The sequence below is a fragment of the Mesoplodon bidens genome (genome assembly GCF_964165515.1).
Source record: "Mesoplodon bidens genome assembly, chromosome: 14".
Classification (NCBI taxonomy): Eukaryota; Metazoa; Chordata; class Mammalia; order Artiodactyla; family Ziphiidae; genus Mesoplodon; species Mesoplodon bidens.
In genome coordinates, this window is record NC_138170.1 from 42,784,078 (window position 1) to 42,810,171 (window position 26,094).

The 26,094-nt window shown below is 38.7% G+C and overlaps 1 long non-coding RNA gene across 1 annotated transcript in view; it reads right to left on the reverse strand.

Annotated features, from left to right (window-relative positions):
- Nucleotides 1–26,094, reverse strand: part of LOC308628160 — a 211,697-nt gene that overhangs the window by 52,566 nt on the left and 133,037 nt on the right. The window lies entirely within an intron of this gene.

The window sequence follows — 26,094 nt, forward strand, 5'->3', positions numbered from 1 at the left end:
TCTGAGGGCCAATCTGAGGATTCCATTTTGAAGTCACTGCACTGATATCAAGATACACTTTACATTCTATGAGTGTGCTTAAAGGAAGGCGGAGTAAGTTTTGATGTCAAATAAATCGAACTAGAGGATAAATAAAAAACAAGAAATGAAAAATTATGTAACACAAAGCTATTTAGCTCTGCCAGATGCTTCTGTAGCAAAGAAGGAATCCCAGCAAGTCAAATGCATGCCCTGTTATCTTCCCAATAGCTTCAATAATGAGCTATTTGGTATGGAAGCAAGCTTGGGCCCTAGCTCTTGACAGTTTTATAGCCCTTGGTCAAAGTTTTCAACAGCGTTTGGGCAGGCGTGACTAGGCAGCTAGATTACACATACTGACTTTCCACTTGCAGATACACAATATTTACTTTACAGGGTGAGCCAGTGAACCAGCTGACCAATTAGGCCACAGATCTTTCATGCCTCATGAAAGCTAAGCAAAGACTGAATATAAAAATCTCAGAAATGCATGCAAACTGGACTTTCCTTTAATGTGTCTTCATATAATCTCCACAAAAAAGAATGTCAATGACCAACAGTCTTCAGAGCCACTTCAGTGTAAAAAACAGAGTGTCTTTCAAGCGAAGAGTTCTAGTTCTTTGGATTTATGGAGACCCACATTCATATGGGAGATAGGATCAAACTTCAGAAAACAAGGCAATTTTATAAGAAATCTCCTGAACTCCTCTAACCCCTCTGTTATTTGGCATGTTATTCAAGTCCCTCCACAAAAAATTTTCCAACTTTTCAAGCCAATATTTCCTTCAATGAATTCTCTCTTCTAGCCAAATTGATCTTCTCATGGTCCCCTGGACATGTGATGTGTATTCCTACCTCGCTGCTCCATCTCAAACCATCAACCCCTACTTAGAATGTCATCATCTCCTCCCTATCTCTCCTTGCCCAGCCACCTATAGGCCACTTCTCCTTGAGTGGCTGCCTTACTGCAAATTCAACAAATCTACTACCAAGACTATATTCTTGTTAAATTTCCATCACTAGCACCATCATTCTTACATCTCAGCCAGGCTCAAAACCTTTAACTGACTTTTGAGTCTCCTTCTTCTTCCATACATCCTATATTTAATCAGTCACCAGGGCCTGTGGATTCCAGCATTGTTATATCTCTTGCAAATGACCACCTGCCTTTTCCATTTCCACTGCCAACACCCTTGCTCAGGCCTTTATTTCCTCACCTGGACCATTTAAAAAGTTTCCCACTGTCCTCTCTGTCTCCAATTTCTCCACCTTTAATCCAATCTAGACACCTCAGCCAGATTAATCTTCCTAAGTACAGCTCTGAGTCACATGACTTCTCTGTGTAAATACCTTCAGTGGAATCCCACGGCCTAGTAAAGTTTAATTTAGGAGTTGACCTCAAGAGCATTCCCCAATAAACTTCCTGCACTGAAATCTTTGTCTCAGAATTTGTGTTCAGGGAACCCAACCTAAGACACCCAAACACCTTTCATATCTTTCACTCCTGTCCTTCACATAGACTACATTCCAGTCAGACTGGGGGAATCTGCCATCCTTAAAGACACTCCATGTGTTATCACTAACTCATTCATCCACAAAGTATCTACTGAATATCTGAAATGTTCCAGGCTCTATAAGAGGTATTGACCAACCTAAAGGGATATAGACAAGTAAACAGGCCATTAGAATACAGTATGAACAGTGATTTCCCAGCTGAGTCCAGAGGCAGAGCAAGGGAGAAGAGCGTGCTAGCTGGGAACTGTGTGCACAAAGTCCTGGAGATGGGAAAACTCACCTCGGGAGTCTGTAAACTGCAGGAGCACTTCAAAATGGCTGAAGCTCAGGGAGCTTGAGTGGTGGTGGCAAGAGATGAGGCAAGAAAGGCCAGCAGGGCCAGAACAAGAAAAGCAAGCAGCCTTACTTAAGGATGTAGACACTGTCCTTAGGGCAAAGGGGAGCTATTAGGAGGCTTTAAGGTAAGAAAAAGCATGATGGCATTTGTGCTTTAGAAAGACTCCTCTGCCTGCAATGTAGAGAAAGAATTAGCTGGAGGAAAGCTTGAAGGCAGATGGCTACTATAGTTCATCCAAGCAAAAGATGATGGAAAGCTGACCCAAGGAGGTAACAATGGAGACAGAGAGACCTGGACAGATTCAGGAGATATTAAGAAACTATAATATAGAGGGCATGATGATTTATCACATGGAGGGTGTTGGGAAGGGAGGAGTCAAAGATTAAACCATGTTTCCAACTTGAATAACTAGATGTACATTATTCATTGAGATAGGCAACACTGAGGAAGATGCATAACTGGGGAGAAAGATAAGGAGTTCAGTTTTGGACATGCTGGACTCAAGGTATTTAAGTAAGAGTTGGATATGCGGGTGTCAACAGAAGAGAGATATATAGGTCTGACCTTCAAGAGAGCAGCCTGGCTAGAGGCACAGGTGAGGCATCATCAGCATACACGTGATCATAGAAACCTGGGGGTGAGGTTGAAAAGAGCTGTCAGAAAAGCAGGGAGAAACCCAGTGGAGTGTGATGTCATGAAGCCAAGAGAACCCTTCAAGATAAAGCAAAGGGTCAACAGTGTCAAATATTGCTCAGGTCAAATAAAGTAAGGACCAAAAAGATTGTCCACTGATTATAAACACGTCTGTGGTTTTGCTCAAACTATTCCACAACCAGAAACCATAGAAACATTTCCCATCTTTCTTTCAAGGATCATCTCAAATTGCCTCACATTTGCATGGTGATTTATTGAACGTCGTCACATGTTACCTCATTTACTGACTAAGATTTCAAGGGTTAAAACCATCTCTTATGTATCTTGGCATCTCTCTCAGCTCATTAAAATGTGGATGCTGTAGGTTCAGAAAAGGAGCCAAATTTGCAGTGAAAGCTCCATGAAAGAAGAGAATCCATGGATGGGAAGAGCTGGTCCACAGGCCAGAACTATTGCTTGCCCCTGTCAGCAAGATGGCACAACTAAGACAAGTCTGTGTCCTCGTGAGAAGAGTCATGAAGAATTGCCCTTGACTGTTTAAAAAAGGAACACCAGACAGTCAGTCTTTATCCTTATATGCAAACTTATTGAATGAAATGATGGTGACAAGGCCATCCTGCCTTTTCACCAAGACAGTAACCTCATGGACCAGTTCAGAATTAGATCTGGAGCAAAATGCCCACATCCCCCAGACACTGACTGACCACACTCACCCCAAAAGGGAGGCCAAGAGCAACCACTGATATGGAGGCATTCATCTTCTGACTGTTCTTTTTTCTGGAGGGCAAACATCTAAAAAGGAAAACCTATTTGAATAGGTGTAACTGCCAACTTCACTCACCCCTTCATAGTTAATGAGCCTATTTTGTTTTATGGGTGCTTCAAAAGAGCTGACAGAGAGGAGAGACAGCTCTGAATGGAAAACAGCTTGCTGAGCCCTCATTGTGAGGTGATGGCTTGCCTTGTCATGCCCTCTCAGACCTATATTTCAATGATTCCCTTTTCAAACACTGATCGAAACCCAAAGGAAAAGAGAATTCTCACTCTCCTCCAAAGTGTCAACATGTTAGAATATTTCAAGGCAGCTTGAGGAAGATGCAGCCGTCAGTACAATAACAGTTAAAGCAGTAGTGATGTGGTACATTTTTTAAGACACTCAGCCCAGACCTCCAAAACTTGCTCCTCAGCAAGTTGCCCTCCCCCATCCCTGCCTACACAACATTCTTCTTAAGTTCTCAAGAGGCCCTGGCATTTAGAACATTGTCAAGTATTTACTCAATGCCCAGAAGAGTACCTTCAAAATGGTGGGTGCTTGATAGTGGTGACACTCAACAAATAGCCCTTTAAGCATTAGCTTTTTATAAATGGAGTGAAGATGAAAGTTAAAGGTAAAAATTCCCAGCAGCTTCTGTCTGCAATATGTTGCCTAAAGAAAGTCCAGTTCAGTAAGACGTTAATAAATGCCTATTAATATTAAGCACCACAGGAGTTCGGGAGTTCCCCTCTTTTCATCAAGTCATTTTGTCATTCAGCACTGCCTCCATATTAATATTGCACATAATATTGCAAACTTCACTTCCAGATGACTTTATCCCTTATACTGTGGTTTCCACTGACAACCCTGAGTGGGTTAAAAACAGATGATCCGGGCCTCCCTGGTGGCGCAGTGGTTGGGAGTCCGCCTGCCGATGCAGGGGATACGGGTTCGTGCCCCGGTCTGGGAGGATCCCATATGCCGCGGAGCGGCTGGGCCCGTGAGCCATGGCCGCTGGGCCTGCGCATCCGGAGCCTGTGCTCCGCAACGGGAGAGGCCACAGCAGTGAGAGGCCCGCGTACCACAAAAAAAAAAAAAAAAAAAAAAAAAAAAAAAAAACAGATGATCCATTTTACACTGGTCCATTCTACAGGTGTCCAAGCATGCATGGCATCATTAAAGTGGGACCAGCTATGTAAGGAGAGCATTTCAAACAGGAGAAAGAGTACTATAAGTCAGAAGCTTAAGAAGGAAAGTAGGGATTTAATCCAATGCCAGCATTTTACATGACTAAAAAATTTTTAAACAAGCTGAGTCAAGAGAGAAAGTGCTTTACCAAGGTCACATAGTTACAAGTATCTTCTCAATTAGTTTTATTCTCTTGTGTCCCCACTGTTTTAATACCTGCAATATTAGATTCCTATCACAATATACTAGTATGCTACATTTTATTATCTTAATAACCACACAGAGCACACAGCTGATTAGTAGGCCTTCAGGAGTAACACAGATAGAAAGATTAAGAACAATTTAGGTAGGAAAGAATTTGCTCCAAACACCAACTATATATTAAGTTGAGAAGAAGGCTATGTGTAAATAGGTCAGAAAATTTTCACCTGTAGCTAGTAAAATAATAATAATAATACTAACAACAACAAGAGGTAGAATTTTTTAGGTGTATCAACACATCTAATCCTGACAACCATCCTATGAAGTAGAACTATTATCCCTATTTTAGAAGTGAGGAAACCAGGGCCCAAAGAGGTTAAGTAATTTTCCCAGTTGTTCACAGGTTCTATAGCTAATAAATGAGAAAGTAAAGAGTTAGACCTAAACTGTCAGGCTCCAGAGGCTGCCCTCTTAACCACCATGCTGTACTGACTAGGCTTAATATACACAACCATAAACAACATGCATGAGACTAATTTGATTTTTAAAAGTTTTCTACATATAAAATTTAAGACTTTTCTTCTTTTATATTAGGTCTTGGAAGTGTTGATCTAAAACAGAATAATTCAATGTCTCACAATTTTCAAGTTGTCCTTTCCACTGATGTGTTGAATTTCATTTCACTAGCTAATATTTATAACTAGTATAAGACTGCATCTAGTTTAAGAACTACAGGAATGCACTTATTTTAATATTTTTCAAGAACTTAGACTTTTTTCTCTAGAAGATTGCTTTTTCTAAACTAAAGATTTAGCACCTCTACCTTTTGGTCGTCATTCATAGCTTGTTCCAGTTCTCATAATTTATTAGTGGAAATTATGCTTGGTTTTTGGAATAACACATTGCAGATTGTAAATGGGGTTACTTTCCACTAACTGTAAATAAAAGATTCCAATAGTTACTACATATTTTACCAATGAGAAATTAACTGTAACTTCAAGTGAGCTCTTTTTGAAACAGAATCTGAATTTTTTTTAAATGGTCAAAATAGGAGATGGCTTCTCTGTCAAATACTTATCTCATACTTTTAAGCTGATCAGAATTCTCCAAAGTGTCAAATTATAAATCACTGTCAAAATAACAAATTAAATTAATTATCAACTTACAAAATAATTTGAGTAATTATAATTCAATAGAATTTGTTAGGTGACTATAATGTGACTAGTCAGTAGCAGTAACAAACAAGTATCCATATTATTTATAGGTAGAAATAAAAGGGTTATTTACTGATTAAATGTGAACAATCAACTTCTTTTTAGCTCTTCTTCTCCAAGTAGCATATGGACCCCAACAGTTAATTTTTCACTCATTTTCCAAATAAGATGAAGTAAAAATCTGACTTGAAGAAAAAAATCAAAAACTAAGCATACCAAGCATGGTATCTTACTTTAGTAAGGTACCCATGATGCACAGGATGCTCATAAGATATACCTAAAAATTCAAAAACAGGTCTAAAATCATTTTACACCACTAGTTTGACTACATTTTTGTGGAGAAAGACACACTGAAGTAAATTTCACTAATTCATTATAATTCTTTAACCAAGTTTCTATGTACATTTATAGTATTTCTAATTTTTCTATTTTATTTTTACTTTCTATCCTATTTTCATTGTGATCAATTCTTTAGGGGGTGAATTTTGCAATGAAGCTTTTATCATTTATGAGGTTTTTATCTATATCAAATGTTATTGATTGTGCCTTCAGTCATTTTGAATTTTCTTTTTGTGACCATTTTTTGACACCAAGTAAAAATTTTGCTATCTAAATTTTGTCAACAATATGTTCTTCTGTTAAATTTGGTAAATAACATATTTTATCATGTGAAGTTTTAATAACTGTCACAGTTACTTCTTACTGATTCTTTACATGTAATATTCACTATGATCTTGATTAAAAATAACTGATTGTTGGTTCATGATAATGAGTAATTTCTCTCAGATAATCCAGGATTGACCTATTATTAAGGGCTGGCCAGTTGTATGGTTTGTGTACTTCTAATCACCTTTGTATTCCATGAAGTAACTGTCCACATCATTGACTGAATTATCTTGTTCAAATTTCTTAACCTGACTACCTGACTGTTTCTGTTTTCTAATTTATAAAATCAGAATTATAATAGTGCATAACTTATAAATTGCTATATTATAAGAGCAAATACATGTAAACCACTTACAGCAGAGCCTGGCACCTAGGAATCAATAAATACAGCTATCATATTTTTTACTTTTTTTTATTAATGGCAGGTAAAAGAGTAGATAGAAGGGTCAAAATGTCCTTGATATCAATATGATGGAGGCAAAATGGCAAGATTGAAACAGCAAAATCAAAAGGTGGGATCAAAATATCCTGTTTTATTTACACATAGTACCTAACTCATTTTCTCTCTGAAAGAGAAAAAGAAGAAACTTTCATTATTACATTCTCTATAATAATTTAGCAACCATTTTACTGTCTTAGGAATAACTCTATACTAAGTTCACTTAAGTAAAAATATAATACAACACTATGTAATTCATAGCAAAGACTGCTACCTCCTTGTGACTTTGTTTTTTTTTTTTTTTTTTTTGCTGTAATGACTGCTCACAGTTCCTAAAAGTTACAATATCTACATTAACTTGCTTAGCAATCTGCCCTTCTCAATATGTTTTCATATCCATTTCTTCAGTTGGGCCTCACCACCACCCTGGAAATTTGATTAGGGCATAATACAGATATGATAGCTAGACCACAGAGAAAATGAAATATTTGTCCAAGGTTCACAGCAACCTAGGAGATGAGTCAGAACTATAGGTTAACCCTTTGACAATATATCTCAAGCATTTCCCTGATACCAAAGCCAGACAAACATACCTCAAGAAAATATAACTACAGGCCAATATCTCTGATGAATATAGATGCAAAAATCTTCAGTGAAATAGTAGCAAAACAGAATCCAACAGCACATTAAAAAGATGATACAACATGAACAGGTGGAATTTATCACTGGGATGCAAGAATGGTTTAATATATGAAAATCAGTTAATGTGATGCACCACATCAACAGAATAAAAATTTTAAATTACATGATTGTCTCAATAGACGCAGAAAAAGTGTTTGACAACATTCAACACTCTTGCATGATAAAAACTCTCAACAAACTAAGAATACAAGGAAAATACCTTACCATAATAAAGACAGTATATGAAAACCCTGTAGCTAACATCATATTCAATGGTGAAAAAATGACAATTCTTCCTTGAAAATCAAGAATAAGGCAAAGATGCCCACTCTCGCTACTTCTATTTAACATGGTACTGGAAGTCACAGAGCAATTAGATAAGAAAAAGAAATAAAAGACATGTAAATTGGAAAGGAAGAATTAAACTTATCCCTGTTTGCAGAGGACATGATCTTATATACAGAAAACCCTAGGCTTCATTAAAAAAAAAAAAAAACTGGGGCTTCCCTGGTGGTGCAGTGGTTGGGAGTCCGCCTGCTGATGCAGGGGACGCGGGTTCATGCCCGGGTCTGGGAGGATCCCACGTGCCGCGGAGCGTCTGGGCCTGTGAGCCATGGCCGCTGGGCCTACGCGTCTGGAGCCTGTGCCCCGCAGCGGGAGAGGCCACAACGGTGAGAGGCCCACGTACGGCAAAAAAAAAAAAAAAAAAAAAACCTGTTAGAACTAATAAAGGAGTTCAGTAAAATTGCAGGATACAAAATAAACATACAAAAACCAGTTGCAACACAGCAATCAGAGAAGAAAAAGAAATAAAAGGAATACAAATTGGAAAAGAAGAAGTAAAACTGTCACTGTTTGCAGATGACATGATACTATACATAGACAATTCTAAAGATGTTACCAGAAAACTACTAGAGCTAATCAATGAATTTGGTAAAGTTGCAGGATACAAAATTAATGCACAGAAATGAAAAATCTGAAAGAGAAATTAAGGAAACACTCCCATTTACCATTGCAACAAAAGAATAAAATACCTAGGAATAAACCTAACTAGGGAGACAAAAGACCTGTATGCAGAAAACTACAAGACACTGATGAAAGAAATTAAAGATGATACCAACAGATGGAGAGATATACCATGTTCTTGGATTTGAAGAATCAAGACTGTGAAAATGACTATACTACCCAAAGCAATCTACAGATTCAATGCAATCCCTATCAAATTACCAATGGCATTTTTTACAGAACTAGAACAAAAAAATCTTAAATTTTGTATGGAGACACAAAAGACCCCGAATAGCCAAAGCAGTCTTGAGGGAAAAAAACGGAACTGGAGGAATCAGACGCCCTGACTTCAGACTATACTACAAAGCTACAGTAATCAAGACAATATGGTACTAGCACAAAAACAGAAATATAGATCAATGGAACAGGATAGAAAGCCCAGAGATAAACCCACACACCTATGGTCAACTAATCTATGACAAAGGAGGCAAGGATATACAATGGAGAAAAGACAGTCTCTTCAATAGTGGTGCTGGGAAAACTGGACAGCTACATGTAAAAGAATGAAATTAGAACACTCCCTAACACCATACACAAATAAACTCAAAATGGATTAGAGACCTAAATGTAAGACTGGGCACTATAAAGCTCTTAGAGGAAAACATAGGAAGAACACTCTTTGACATAAATCACAGCAATATCTTTTTTGATCTACCTCCTAGAGTAATGGAAATAAAAACAAAAATAAACAAATGGGACCTAATGAAATTTAAAAGCTTTTGCACAGCAAAGGAAACCATAAACAAGACGAAAAGACAACCCTCAGAATGGGAAAAAATATTTGCAAATGAATCATCGGACAAAGGATTAATCTCCAAAATATATAGACAGCTCATGCAGCTCAATATTAAAAAAACAAACAACCCAATCCAAAAATGGGCAGAAGACCTAAATAGACATTTCTCCATAGAAGACATACACATGGACAAGAAGCACATGAAAATCTGCTCAACATCACTAATTATTAGAGAAATGCAAATCAAAACTACAGTGAGGTATCACCTCACACCAGCCAGAATGGCCATCATCAGAAAATCTACAAACAACAAATGCTGGAGAGGGTGTGGAGAAAAGGGAACCCTCTTGCACTGTTGGTGGGAATGTAAATTGATACAGCCACTATGGAGAACAGTATGGAGGTTCCTTAAGGAACTAAAAATAGTATTACCATATGACCCAGCAATCCCACTACTGGCCATATACCCAGAGGAGACCATAATTCAAAAAGACACATGCACCCCAATGTTCACTGCAGCACTATTTACAATAGCCAGGTCATGGAAGCAACCTAAATGCCCATCGACAGACGAATCGATAAAGAAGATATGGTACATATATACAATGGAATATTACCAGCCATAAAAAGGAATGAAACTGGGTCATTTGTAGAGACGTGGATGCATCTAGAGACTGTCATAGAGTGAAGTAAGTCAAAAAGAGAAAAACAAATATTGTATATTAACGCATATATGTGGAACCTAGAAAATGGTACAGATGAACTAGTTTGCAGAGCAGAAATTGAGACACAGAAGTAGAGAACAAACGTATGGACACCAAGGGGGGAAAGTAGCGGGGGGTGGGGGTTGTGGTGTGATGAACTGGGAGATTGGGACTGACATGTATACACTGATGTGTATAAAATGGATGACTAATAAAATAAATAAATAAACATTAAAAAATAATAAAAGCCCCTGTTGACAGCATATCATTTCAAGGTAACTAATGCTTCATTTCTCTACTCTCCTTGGAAATTACCTTGGAAAAAGCTGTCTATACATAAAGTTTCCATCTCCCCTCTTTCCATTCTTTCTCACGTTTACTACAAATAAGCTAACTCCCTACCTCTTCACTGAAATGGATATTGGCAAGGTCACCAGTGACCTTCATACAGACATATACAATGATCAATTCTCACCTTATTCAAACTATCAGCAGAATTTGATACACTTGATCAGTCCCTCTTCTTGAAACAATTTTTTTATTTGACTCTAAGATATCATGATCTCTTGATTTTCCTCCTATTGCACTGACTGCTAGTCAGTCTCCTTCTAGTCTCCTTTGGTGAATCCATCTCATCTCCCTAATCCCGAACACTGGAGCCCCCAAGGTTTCAGCCCTGAGATCTCTTCTCCATCTAGATCCCTTCTGTAGATGATATCATATACTCTCTGGCCTTTAAGCACCATCTATGTACACTATTTGGACTTCTACCTTGAATTCCTATGTTCTTATACCAAATGTCTATTTGACATTTCAGCTTGAATGTTTAATAGGCATTTCATACCTCACACTTAACATTCACACTTAATTGAACTCATGATAGATTCCTGCCCCAACTACCATGAACGTGCTCCTCTTACAGTCTTCCTCATCTCAGTGGTAACTCCATTCTTCCAGTTGCTCAAGCCCAAACCTTAGAGTCACTCTTTGACACCTCTTTTCTTCTCTTATTTCCAATTCTTCAGCAAATCTTGTCAGCTCTATCCTCAAAATAGACACTAGATCTTATACTTCTTACTATTTCCAATGCCATTACCATAGTCCAAGCCACCAATTCTCCTATCTGACCTACTGTTGTAGCCTTCTAAATGGTCTCTCTCCTTTACTTTAGTTTCCTTTAGTTTATCCTATAGTTTATCCTTTAATCTCCTATAGCTTATCCTACAAAAAGCAGCCAAATTCAATCTTTTAAAACATAAGTCAGATCATATCATTCCTCTACCCAAAACACTCCAATGACTTCCAATTAAAAAAAATAATAATAAAGGTGCATTTTTATACACTAACAATGAACTAGCTGGAAGGGAAATTAGGAAAACAATCCTATTTACATTAGCACCAAAAAGAATAAAATACTTAGGAATAAACTTACCTAAGGAGGTCAAAGATTTATATACTGAAAACTACAACACATTGATGAAGAAAATTAAACATGGCACAATGGAAAGACATCCCATGTTCATGGATTGGAAACCTTAATATTGTTAAAATGTCTGTACTCAAATTGATCTACAGATTCAGTGCAATCCCTATCAAAATCCCAAAGACGTTTTTATAGAAATATTTTTAAAACTCTACAATTTAAGGCTTCCCTGGTGGTGCAGGGGTTGAGAGTCCGCCTGCCGATGCAGGGGACACGGGTTCATGCCCCGGTCTGGGAAGATCCCACATGCCGCAGAGCGGCTGGGCCCGTGAGCCATGGCCACTGAGCCTGTGCATCCAAAGCCTGTGCTCCACAACGGGAGAGGCCACAACAGTGAGAGGCCCACGTACCGCAAAAAAAAAAAAAAAAAAAACCTCTACAATTTATATGGAACCACAAATAGCCAAGTCAATTCTGAGAAAGAACAGAGCTGGATGCATCACATGTTCTGATTTCAAAATAATTATGAAGCTACAATAATCAAAACAGTAAGGCATGAACATGAAGACAGACAAATAGATCAATGGAACAGAATAGAGCCCAGAAATAAATCTACACAGATATAGTCAACTGGGGCTTCCCTGGTGGCGCAGTGGTTAAGAATCCACCTGCCAATGCAGGGGACACATATTCAAGCCCTGGCCCAGGAAGATCCCACATGCCGTGGAGCAACTTAAGCCCTGGGCCACAACTACTGATCCTGCACTCTAGAGCCTGCAAGCCGCAACTAACTACTGAAGGCCATGCACCTAGAGCCCGTGCTCCACAACAAGAGAAGCCACTGCAATGAGAAGCCCGCACACCACAACGAAGAGTAGCCCCCACTCACCCCAACTAGAGAAAGCCCACATGAAGCAACAAAGACCCAACACAGCCAAAAATAAATAAATAAAAAATTTAAAAGATATAGTCAATTGATCTTCAACAAGGGTTCCAAGAATACACAATGTGGAAAGGATAGTCTTTTCAACAAATGGTTTTGGGAAACTGGATATCCACAAGCAAAAAAATGAAACTGGACCTTTATCTTATACCACACACACACACACAAAAAAAAACCCACCTCAAACATAAGTCCTGAAACTGTAAAACTCCTAGAAAAAACATAGGGGAAAATCTTCATGACATTGGTTTTGGCAATGATTTCATGGATATGACACTAAAAGCACAGCCAACAAAACCAAAAATTAAAAAGTGGGACTATGTCAAATTAAAAAGCTTCTGCACAGCAAAGGAAACAATCAACAGAGTGAAAGGCAACCTATGGAATGGGAGAAAATATTTACAAATCAAATATCTGATAAAGGGTTAATCTCCAAGAGATACAAGAAACTCCTACAATTCAATAACAACAACAAAAAAGTACACTAATAATCTGATTTCAAAAATGGGCTAAGGAATTGAATAGACATTTCTTGAAAGACATAAAAATGACCAACAGATATATGGAAAAAGTGAGAGCTCATCATCACTGGTCATCAGGGAAATGCAAATCAAAACCGCAAGATATCATCTCATACCTATCAGAATGGCTATTATTAAAAAAACAAAAGACAATAAGCGTTGGCAAGGATATAGAGAAACTGGAACACTTGAACATTGTTGGTGGGAATACAAAATGGTGCAGTCACTGTGGAAAATATTATGGAAGTTTCTCAAAAAATTAAAAATAGAACTACTGTATGATTTAGCAATCCCACTTCTGGGTATATATCCAAAATAATTGAAATTAGGATCTCAAAGAGGCATTAAAACTCCCATATTCATTGCAACACTATTCACAATAGCAGAGGTAGAAATAACCTAAATGTCCACTGACAAAAGAATGGATTTTTAAAATGTGGTATATACATAAAATGGAATACTATTCAGCCTTAAAAAAAAGGAAATTCTGCAATATTTGACAACATGGTGAACCTTGAGGATATTATGCTTAAGCCAGACATAGAAGACAAATATTGCATGATTCTACTTATATGGGATATCTAAAATAGTAAAATTCATAAAACCAAAGACTGGAATGATGGTTACCAGGGGCTGAGAGGAGGAAATGAGGAGTTATTAATCAATACTCATAAAATTTCAGTTAAGTATGATAAATAAGTTCTAGAGATTTGCTGTACAATATTTGTGTCTGTAGTCAACAATAATGTATTGTAAACAAAATTTGTTAAGAGGGTAGATCTCGTATTAAGTGTTCTTTCACATTAATAAAATAAAAAGGAAATATACCTCAGTTTTAAATGTTTGAGGTCCTCTAATAATTCACAGGATGCTTATTATAATAACAAAATAAGTATTTTTGACATGTAAATCTAATCACCTTTCCCACCCTATCCCCAAAGCATTTTGATGGCTCCCCATTGTTCTTAGGATTAAAGAGCATGGCCTTTAAGCCTCTGGATGGTGTGGGCTCTGCTGCCCATCTTCACATTGCCCCTTCCTGCTGCCTCATCCTCACTCTATTCCAGCTGCCCTGGCCCTCTCTTTCCCTGTCCCCCTATCACAGAGCTTTGGCGCTTGGCCGCAGTCTCTAGGGAACTACTCACCCCACTCTTCAACCAAGTAAATCCTCTTGTTCCTTCAGATCTCCTCCCACCTCACAACTATGTCAAAGCCACCTATTTTATGCTCTAATATCTCCACAACTTCCATTTTTTAACTCTTATTACTGATTATCATTTTAAATGTATTTGTGTGATTGTGTGATTACCGTATGTCTTTCTCACTGGATTCTAAACTCCATACCTGGCTTTAACAGTGTGCCTGGAACAGAGTAGGTGCACTATGAAACAAATAAACAAATGAACGGCCTAAACAAAACAAGCAGATTTGAATTTATACTATCACTTGTGTTATAACTTTGTAGTCTTCCGACATGTAGTTCCCATATTGGGCAAGTTCCATAGAGGAAGCAGCTTTTTCACCCTGAATAAAGCCCTCACCACAGGAATCCAAGGGGAGGGCATGAAGTACTTCAGATAACAATGGCCTCTAGTTCCCCTGGGAGGGATTAAAGTTACCATACAGGTGGGGAAAGCCAGGGTGTGCCACAGGAAGACCTGTTAACTGCACTAGGAGTTATTCTTTCCACAGCTGCTCTCCCTTCTGAGAGTTAATCTCTTCTCAGATATAAGGATTTCTGACCATCTGACAATATTGATCTTTTGGCCTCTCTGAAAAGAGTCAAAATTTTTTATGGCTTGGAAATTGTTTCGTCTGTTTGTTTTTCAGCTCACCATAACTTAACTTCAAGCTATAATATCTGAGGGAGAATCTAAATGCACAAAAAAAGTTTACATGATCCACAAATCCCAAGTGTATCTCTTCGTGGAATCATGGCATCCTAAGGGTGGAATGGACCTAAGAGAGGTCATAACCCATCACCTTTCACACCTGCAACTCCGAGTCATTCCAGGCTTCTCTCTTGAGTGTTCCCTTGAGCTAAGGCAATCTGTCCCACGTAGTTTAAGGGGACTTGGCATAGAACTTCATGAAAGTTCTGTGATAAAAGAGCAAAGAAGGTTGTATCTCTCCACAAAGATGTAGAGAAATAGGAAGAGATGGTGCAGAAAAGGGAGGATATGTGGAAACAGGAGGTGGGGAATGAATAACAGGAAAAAGAAGAATTAGGGAAAATACTGAAAATCAAAAAAAAAATTCTGGAAACATGCACAAATTGAGATAGCCCAGGATATGAGTCAGAAGAGACTTAGTTAAAAAAAAGACAATCAAAGAAAAATAAGGAAAATGAAGATGAAGTTTTTGTTGTTGTCATTCTCTTAACATAAGTTTACAGTTACTAAACCAGGCAGAAATTAGAATTGTTATAATGTACTATATGTATAGGGAACTAAATTTTTGAGGTAAAATATGATCATCCAAGGATATGTGCAAATCAAATGAAAAGATTCAAGATGCAAAATAAAGCATACCATACTTTGTTTTTTTAAGAAGTCACATTGAACAGCTAAGATCCCTTCCAAAATGTTTAATTTTCCTTCTCTTCACCAGCTTCCTCACAGTGAATTCACCAACATACCCCAATGTTAGTGGCACATAAATCAAACCTTTCATAAAAATCAGAAAAATAAAAATATATGAGCACAGGAGGCTCCTGATATTGGCAAGACTCCAATCCACATATACTCTTTGGCCTGATCCACTAATATTAAGAAGCCAGTTTGTTCTTAGCTCAGCAACGGGGAAGGTTCTACCAACCTTAGTTTCCATGTACTGGTGTACTCTCTATTAGGAGCAAGATGTCTCCAACAAATTACTTCAGAATTGTCATATGAGATATTGCTGCAAGGTGTGTGAACTCTTCCTGACTACCAATTTGCAGCAACGCAGTGATTAAAGTATCAAAAGATTTTGAAAGTCTGGCTCAATGTATTTTTTACCAACAGCAGAGTAAGAGCTTAAGAAAGGATGTACCTTTCATGAGTGTGAAATCTGTATCAGGGAAGCCACCTCTTAGGATAAGACACTTGCATGCAATACAGGACACTCTGGACCCAAGGAAGATCTAGTGCTGATCAACAATGAAGCAAACAAGGGTTCTGTCTAAACAAACAAACAAAAGCTCTTTGAAAGGTACAAGCTGCAGATCATATAGAATAATCTTAGCTGAAAAAATGTCAAAAAGGAAGCACAGTAACTCCCTTTCTGCCAAAGGCTGACTCCCTGGGAGGGGCTCCCAGAGCAGTCTTCAAGTCTGTTGACTTGTTTTTTCAAGCTGTTAATGTAACTCGCAGCTACATTGGTTTGTTTTGTTGTTGTGACATGGTCTCCATAGATGTGCATTGAAATTGTGCCCAGCTACACTGAAGCCAAGAACCATGCAATCTGGAGGTTGTGCAAGCAAGATTACAAGGCTCCAAGGTATCCAGTGCCTGAGCTGCTCATCTCTTCCACTTACCTCGAAGCTTGGCTTGTCCAGCCTGGGCAACGGAATGCTGCACTGGGACCAGATCCAAATGCTTTAGAAAAGTGGCTACATTTGCAGGGAAGGAAGGGAGCTTTATCTTCACATCAGGGCTTTATTTGCATGCCTAGGGAATGGTCAGTGATAACCAGGACCAGTTTAGTGCCTATTTGTCTTTAGTTGTCCCTCTTCCTTTTTGTACAAAGCACAACTTGCTCATCTTTATTCCTCTCAGGAGTCTATCACCCTCATGTTTTCTTCATGCCCTGTGCATCTCAGGAAATGTATTTGCAAGAGATAACTTGATCCCCTCATTCACACCAATCTTAGCAAATAAAAATACAGGACATCCAGTTAAATTTGAATTTCACATAAACAACAAATAATTATTTTTTTAGTGTAACTATGTCTCATGAACATTTGGGACATACATATACTAAGATAATTCATTGTTTATTTGAAATTCAAATTTAACTGGTTGTCCTATATTTTACGTGGCAGCCCTACACTAAAGAGTAAATGATTTGTGATGCTTTTACCTCTCCCAAGGATACTGCCTGAATTTTAACTTAGGGTTAAAGTCCCTATAGCTTAAACTAAATTAATAATTAGGAGATTTTAGCAACAAACGAGAAGAAAAACATATCATATGAGGTAAGTAATCACTTCTTATACTCAGCCATAAAGTCACATTTTTTAAATTGCAAGACTATAACCTAGAGACAGAAAGCATCACTTGATTTTTACCTGCTTGGACTTAAGGCTACTTATCAATATTTATTTCAAATCAGACAATGTGATTGTTCACATTAATTGATGCTTTACTCTTCTAGATGGAGAAAATACAATTCAAAGATACAAGCCTCTGCCCCCAAACATCTATTCTCACGGTGTCTTCAGTGAAGCAGAGATACATGTGGTGTTAGATGAACATCCTAGGCCTCAGCTCACATCTCATCAAAAAAGACTTCACATGCCATGTCTATAGACAAAGCCAAGTATGAAACATATACTCTTCAAGTTCTCAGAAAACCTATAGTTAGGGTCAAAGAAAAGGAAGAGATATGAAAAGAATGGCAATCAAAGAGAAAATAGGAAGGAGAATGGATAAAAGAAAGAAGAAAATTAACTCAATATAAAAAATAATGTAAAGGGAGTGAAGGAGACACTTGGGCCGACCCCAATTACCTAGAATAGGTGGTTACCTTCTGGTGTGAGTTAAGGATCTCTGGGAAGAACCCTGTGGAAGATAACTAGAGATGAGCTCATTTAACACCTATTCCAACCTCCTTCTGCAATGTCTTCCTGTGTATTACAGAGGATGATAAACTGAAAACTGCCTTTTTCCACACTTCCTTGTTACTAGGGTTTGGGGTACAATAAGGGCTCCATTATTATTAGATTCACTTTCAGAACATGAATTCAGACTCAGTAAAGCAAGGAGAGAGACTGCACATGAGGCATTGTTCTACTGCTGCACATGCAGTGTTAACTCCCCAGTTTAGCAGTAGTTTCCTGCCCACAGCTTCTCCATTTGATAGGCAGCATCCAGATCAAGACAAGTATAGCAGTTTCTTTGATGACTCAGTTGTGGTGTGGCATCACGATTTGTTTCTGGAAGCTCACCAGCCTAGAGTCTGTTTCTTCTGCCCACAGATCAGTTCTATAGACCATTGAATAACCTGTCATTAATATATTTCAGCTTAAACCAGATAGAGTGGGTCTGTTCTCTGCAACTGAACACTAACTGATACAAGCTGCTACTCCCAAAATATCTATTTCACTAGCCTAATGGTTCTCAACTTGGCAATATCTGGAGACATTTTTGGGTCACAAATGGAAGGGGGGTTACTCTTGGCATCTCATAAGTAGAGGCCAGAGATGCTACTAAACATTCTACAAGGCACAGAACAGACCCCACAACAAAGAACTGTCCAGTCCAAAATAGTGCCAAGATTGAGAAACCCTTCCCTAGTCCAGAATCCAATTTGAAACTTCATCATTAAAAATATAATATTTGCAGTATGTTGGTTTAACAAGAACTCTCTTTCATAATGCAAATAGCCCTCAAAAAATTACAGGTAAAGTTTTGTTCTTAGCCAATGTAGTATTAAAAAACACATTCTCTTTATTCTAAGATTTACATGATTTTCACATTGTTATATTTCTGCAGCCAGGTCATGACCTAAAATTAAGGTATGCTTTTAATGTAGTGATATTTTTCTTATTATTTTAAATCAAAAAGTTATTATTAAATATACAGTATATCTTAGCACTAGTGGCTTCTTGAATCAAGGAATGTGGGTAAGTTTACCAAATGGCACATGGAGGAGAATCACTGACAGTGAGCAAAGAGCACTGTAGTCTCAACCCTAGCTCCTTAACAGAATCAGTGCAGAGCTTTTCATTGGTTTAAGCATGAGTCCCAGACATCAATATTTCTTCAATGCTCTTTGCAGCCAGAGTCAAGAACCACTAATTTAGGGCATCTTGGAGGATTTGGCCCCCTAAAGATAGAGAAAAGGGAATAAAAGGGGTGCCACTATAGCAAAGATAAGCAAAAAGTGATGGCAGATAACCAGACAGACTTCAGAACCTCACTCTTACAACCAGGACCAGACCTTTTTACTATTGCCGGAAAATCTGCTAACACTCCAGCCTTATAGCTCTTGAGTAACTTTCACAAGCTCTGTGGGGCCCAAAGAAAGCAACAAGTGGAGAAGTGAACTAATAATGGATCCAGACCAAAAGAAATGGAGAATGCTTTCATCTACTCCAACTTAGCACATATTTAGAATCAAGATGTATCTTATAAATATATTTCATATAATTTGTAAATGTCTTATTCCCCAATGAAGTCTAGCTCCTGCCTTGAATGAAGAGGTGCTCCGTAAATGTTGGCTAAATTGAATTAAATATACTCCCTAAACGTGCTACTGACTTAAAATGTATGGGGAAGAGATATAAGCCCCCTTTAGAGGGGAGAGCAAAAATTCAGGAGAAAATAGTAAAAGGAGACAAAGGAACTAGCCCATTCCAATTGCCTCTTTCTCCAGCAGTGGAAGAGATCCTCACTGGTCCAAATAAACGTTGCCTCAGAAATTTGTTACTACTGCCAACCCAACATCCCTACTATTTCTTTGTTAATTTTTTTAAGTCAAAATTGACACAGTAAATTCTACAGTGTCCCCAACTGCCTCAAGACCCAGAGTGTAGACTTCTAAAGCCAGATCCTGGATAAGATTCTGAAACCATGCTCTGCTATACCCAAAAGGTGTGTTTAGGTGACAGGCTGTAATATTGCAGAGGACTTAGTCTCAAGGAGTAAGTAGAGTCTGAAGGCTTCATCTACCTCTTTAGAAACAATCACTCTCATCATGCCAGCAGTCAGTTTTCCTTTGTTTTACATTTATTTATTCAGAGACTTCTAAATATACGCTCCTCTGTTGAAACATTCTCTGGGCCCAAGTACAATAAAAACATTAATTAAAACACATGATTAGAAACACCCAGCGGCAAGGCTGGAACAGTATCAGATGAGCTCTGACATTTAAGTGTCAGTCATGGAAGATAAATCCACCTGCAGGTGACCTGTACCATTTCCCCCACGCCGCCACCCCACCTGCAGCTCTGCCGTGGATTCCGGCCAGCCAATGCTGAGGTGCGTGCTCTCTGCAGATGGATGGCCACACTCAGTTATCCCATTTCTTTCCTCACCCTTGATTTGGCACAGTCTCTACCTGCCTCTCCTCTCATTCTGCAAGAAGCTAAAGAGAAATTCACAGAGTCCCCAGATTTGGCAGAGACCCAGACATGGGAATCTTACATAAGAGTTGGGCTTTGGTAGGGCAGGACTGAAGAGCTGGTTGTCCTCTGCTGAAAGGGCCCTGAACTTTGTGGGCAGCATGATTCTCCCAGAGGTGTTCTACCCTTAGTTCTGGCTCTGAGTACTTCTGAATGCAGAGGCAGAAGCAGAATTAATATGGAATACACAATGGAAGAGTCAAAGGGAACACCATAGGGAATAGCATGGATTTCAGACAGTGTAGACATTTCCGATTTGGGGGGAGGGGGGCTGGGGGGTGGAAATCCCATCTACAAAATAGACCTTCTACAAAATTACCATCTATATAATAGGTAATAAACCTTCACTCCCTTATGACATAGAAAATTCCCTAAATCCCAAATGTGTTTACACAGCCTAATTAGGCATGAAAATTTTAAATCTAGCGCAGGCCTGTTAAGAAGATCTTGTTATATGCAGACATGTTCTGTCAAGGGCACATATCTAGTGAGGGATGCCATCAATAGGTAATATGACTTTGTTATAAGTTCTATCCGTTTCTTAAACGTTCACAAGTAAAAGCAAAAGATCTTAGCTTCCTTCTTTTATGTATGATTTTCCCACAAATCTCCCATTTTAGAAAAACAAGAAAAGAGATTTGAAAGAAAACAACAGCAGATCAATGTTAGGTAGGAATAGTATTTCAAAAGTGGTGGGAACATGTTATTTTATGTTCCACTGGATTCTGTATTATTAATTCCTCTTTTTTTTTCTTTAATGACAAAGTGCCAGTATCTTATTACAAAGAGGCTACCACCAAAGAAGATAAAAATGCCTTTTATCATGCATCTGGCCCAAATTATATCTCTGGAACTCCTTTTCAATCAGCCATGGTGTTTTTCACAATTTTGTGATTTCGTCAAATTGGCTGAATCTCATGTGCTGCCTGCTACTACATTCTGAAGTGCCAGGCTGGTATCTAAGAGAAAAAATAACATTTTCCTTCACTCTTAACCCACAATCTGACTTCTCATGCTGAATTCAATCCCCAGCTAATTAGTTCAAGAGTAAGCAACTTTAACCAAGATTTGGTATTACTTTCCTGCTTCTGAGAGCTGGTCTTTCCCCAGATGTAGCTCTCTTGTTACCCTTTGCATTTTAAATAAGCCATTTTGGAGCACTGGCTCTTGTTTTTTCTTTAATGTATGCGCCCCTTGGGGCTGTACTTAAGCTTGTGATGGCTCTATGCCGACAGTCAGGGCAACAGAATACCTACAAGATTCAGCTTTGTCCTACAGTTGGCATCCATTGTGCAGCCCCAGCTGAACAGGGAGATTGCCAGTCAATTTTCTCAGAAATTCAGGGTCCCTAATATTCTAACATAAAGTCCTGAGTCTCCCTTAGCTTCCTCCATCTTGTTTGTTTTAAACATGCAGTAACATTTCCCTTATTGGCAGTTTCTGGAATAAAGTATTCCAAAGAAGTCAATTTTTCAGATAAAGAAAGACTTGCCAATGTAAGAGTTTGATAGAAACTATTTTTAAAATGTTAAATAGTTCTGGTGGTCTCAAACAAGGTATGCCAAATGTATTTGACTTTTTCTTGATGAGTTACGGTCATCTTTAAACTATCAGTTATTTTACATTGGTGTATAAAACAATAACCGATGCGTAAAATTATTTGCCCCTACATTCAATAGGCCATTATGCTTTCTTGGTTACTTTGCCAAATTTTTATAATTTTATTTCTGTCCCTTTCCATACTATCAAACTATCAGTGTTCACTTGCACTGATGTTCACATGTCGGTCCCTGGAAGCAAACTTTGGGTTCATTGCTTCCAGCTTGCAGATGGCTGGAAACCCAAACAAATTTGTTGTAACAACATCTACGTTAAAAGTAAATTAGTTCTGGTGGTATTCTGAAGCTCAGCCTTCTAATCTAAATGCATAAGCATCAGTACATGAATGTTCAGCACGTATCCTGTTTGCTCAAAGCCCTTTGAGCTCTTCATCTGTACCACACAGAAGAGCATTACCAGATACTTGTCCTTGGGTATTGCAAAGTCAACTTCAGCAATTTGTCCACTCTCAGAGTTCTCCCCTTTCCTTCCTGTTCTTATCTTCTCTTCATCCCTCTGGTTCCTTCTTTGAGCCATTTCAGTAGGCATTAAATCATCCATTGTGATAAGGAAAGAAATCATAAAGGAAATAGCAAAATATTTTAATCAATGCAAATTGAACTTTGATTTTTGGGGGGCGATGGGCAGGGGTTAAAGGATTGGTGGGAGAAGGATAAAAGTACATTGAAATGAAAGATTTTACTTTTTAAATTTGCCTCTCACCAAAATGGAAGCATGAAGTTTGGCTATGATCACAAAGGCACAGGATACTCATATGTGGCCATCTCCCCAGGTTATAAAATCTCAACCTCTTTGACTAAAATCCCAACAGCTGTTTGAAATACCTGTCCAAGATGACCCAGACAAAGTTGACTTGGAGTGTCAAAAGAGCCTCCCGCCAAAAAAGATAAAAGTTCTTACTCAACCCTACACTATATGATGTTGGCATTGGTTGGGGGTAGGGTGACCAATTCCCTGGCTTGCCAAGGACCATCCTGGTTTTGAAACCAAAACTCCCATGTCCAGGGAACCTTCTCAGTCCTAGGCACATCAGGACATTTGGTCATCCTGGTGGGAGACAATCCCTCAAAGGTCTCTCATGTTTTCCCCCAGATGGTCACTTCTACCTTCAAAGCAAAACTTTTTATTTTTACAGTTAGCATTTCTAAGAATTCAAAGGATCCTCCTTTTCTCCTTTTGCCCAGTCAGTCTAGATAATTCTTTCTTAGTAACATCACTAGCATCAGTCTCCTCTTTCCTTATTGCCACCAACTTGGACTTTATTCCCTGATGCTGGGCTACTGTAAAACTTCCATGAAGTCTCCCTGTCTTCACTGCAATGTGCATGCCCTTCGCAAATTAATCTTTTGAAAACCCTGCTTTGCACAAGGTTCAGTCGAAGTCCCACCTCTTCCATGAAGCCTGGTATCTTTCCTGGCAGGAGGGAAAACATGACCAGGGTGGGAGAAAGGAGTGGCAGAAGGTATCAGCTTAGTGAAGGTAGGGGTGCTGTGAGGCCAGTGCAGTCTATCGCTTCGCAGAAGCTGCTAAAGAACAAAATCAAGACAGGATGCAGAAGGGAGAGACAGGCAAGGCACAGAGGTCAGTAACCCAAAAAAGGTCGTCTGAGTCAACCACCAAGCCAAGGAGGCCTAGCCACAGACACAAATCCCCAGGATCCATGTGGATATCCAAGAGCCACAGTGCACCAGGCTCAGCACACTAGACACAAGAGGGTCATACCAAGCAAATCCTTTGGAGAGCAGACTTTACCTCACAGCTAGTTCAAGGCAGGGCTGGCCACATGAGATGGGAAAGGAAACTGCAGTAGCAAAAACTGCCTGTCCCACCCTTTCCACAGCTAGTGGGTTCTAACTTGGAAAGCTGTTAATACATTAATGTATGCATCCCTTAAATGCAAAGACAACATCTTATAACTCTCTGAAATTCCCCACACCTAGCACAATATGTAGTCAATAAACACTTGATTTATATAGTATAAAATGTGCTGCCATGTTCAAAAGGCCATGTGTGTAGGAAACTGTGAGGAGCACACAGCAACTCCATTTCTTTTCAGGGAGTCTGGAAGTCATCTGCCTGGTTGGGGTTTAAGATGTGCTAATCAGCAAGTAGAGTGAACAAAAATTCTCCCTTTCCTCTTCTTAAAACTTCAGAGCAAACGATTAACTCTCCTACTTCCTTTTGTATCTTAGTTCAAAACCTAAGCACAAGAAAAAATAATAACAAAACAAACTATCTTTCACCAAGACTGCAAACCAAGCCTCAGATCCAAAGTAGCCTCATGTCTTCATGCTATAGTGTTTATTAGTACTTGAAGTTCAACCAGAGGGAATGAAAAATTGATCTAGTTCAGTTTCTCAACTTCAGAGTTCTCAGCACATATGCTAAATCACTTCTTGAGCAAATGTCATGGTGTGTCCATGCTGAGAATCCCTTTAAAATGATCAGGTCTTAAAAAGACTTTGCTAAGAATATATTTTTCATTCAGTAACATTTAGGAAAAAAAGATCCAAGTTAAAATGAGGGCCTATTATGTTAGCTTTATAAATGCAACCACCTTTCTTTATTCACTGATTTATGAAGTCCCTTGAGTAAATAAAGGTAAAAACGTGTTAGTTAAGATTTACAAAAAATGTGCTATTGGAAATGCCTCAAGTGAGAGTCTTGTTTTAAGTGCCAGAGTAAACACCTGCAACTATAAAAGCAGACCACTGTATTATGTTTTCTATCAAAAAAAAACAGTGTCAGATGTTATTTTGGAATCTCTCGAGAAAAAAAATAGGAAGGCTTCAAAATGAATCTCTGATAAGAACCCGCATGGCATGCATAATGCTAGAAGTATTATTAACCTAAAGAAAGTGACTACTCTAAACTTCGTAAATCATTAAATCAGGATTTCTCAATACTATTATCAATAGTCAAGCACTGTGGACCTTCTGGACCAAATAATTATTTGTTTTGAGGGGCTGTCCTGTGCATGGTAGTATACAGATGCCAGTAGCAGCCTCCAGCCCCCACCAGTCATGAAAAACAAAAATGTCTCCAGACATTGCCAAATGTTCCCTGGAAGGCAAAACCACCCCCAGTTGAGCACCATTGATTAAACTAGAGAAACTTTTTAAAAAGTGAAGTCTCTTAAGACAGTAGACTTAGAAGGACACAGCAAAGAATCAGTGATGTCAAGATGTCAAGGGAAATACTTCCCTGTGGCTCAGTGGTTAAGAATCTGCCTGCCAATGCAGGGGACGTGGGTTTGATCCCTCATCTGGGGAGATCCCTCATGCCGCGGAGCAACTAAGCCCGTGTGCCACAATTACTGAGCCTGCACTCTAGAGTCCACGAGCCACACCTACTGAAGCCCGCGTGCCTAGAGCTTGAGCTCCGCAACAGGAGAAGCCACTGCAATGAGAAGCCTGCACACCACAATGAATAGTAGCCCCCGCTCACTGCAACTAGAGAAAGCCCACGCACAGCAAGGAAGACCCAACACAGCCAAAAATAAATAAATAAATAATCAATTAATTAAAAAAAAAAGATGTCAAGGGAACACTGCACTAACAATATAATCAGCTTAGACAAGCAATAGAAACGATGCACAGGACTAAACATACCTGAAAAATGGAACCATAAATCTAACCAGCAAGAACAATGGTATACTGAAGAAAATGAGAAAGGCCAGCATCTGTTGAAAAACATTTTTCTTAAATTTTTATCTGAAAAAAAAAATCAGTCTGGATAAAGTCAATCAGTTTCACTCAGAAACAATCTACAAAGAATGACAATTCCCCTTCCCACTCCCCCAAAACACAAACCTACTTGTCAAGTATTGGTATTTTTATGTATGCATCTATGAGTGTGAAGGCTAGCTTAGAACTCTCTGTATCCCCCACGCTTAGCAGTAGGTACTCAATAAATATTTGATTTAAATGATAATAAAAATGCACCTTCATGTTCTAAAAGGTTTTAAAGAAGACATTTCAAAGAGTGGTGAAACGAATGATTTTGTACATCTCACCTGGAAATAAGAAGCTAAAGGAAAAACTCAGACAAAGCTCAGCAGAAATATCAGGGTGAGAAAAGCAAAGGTC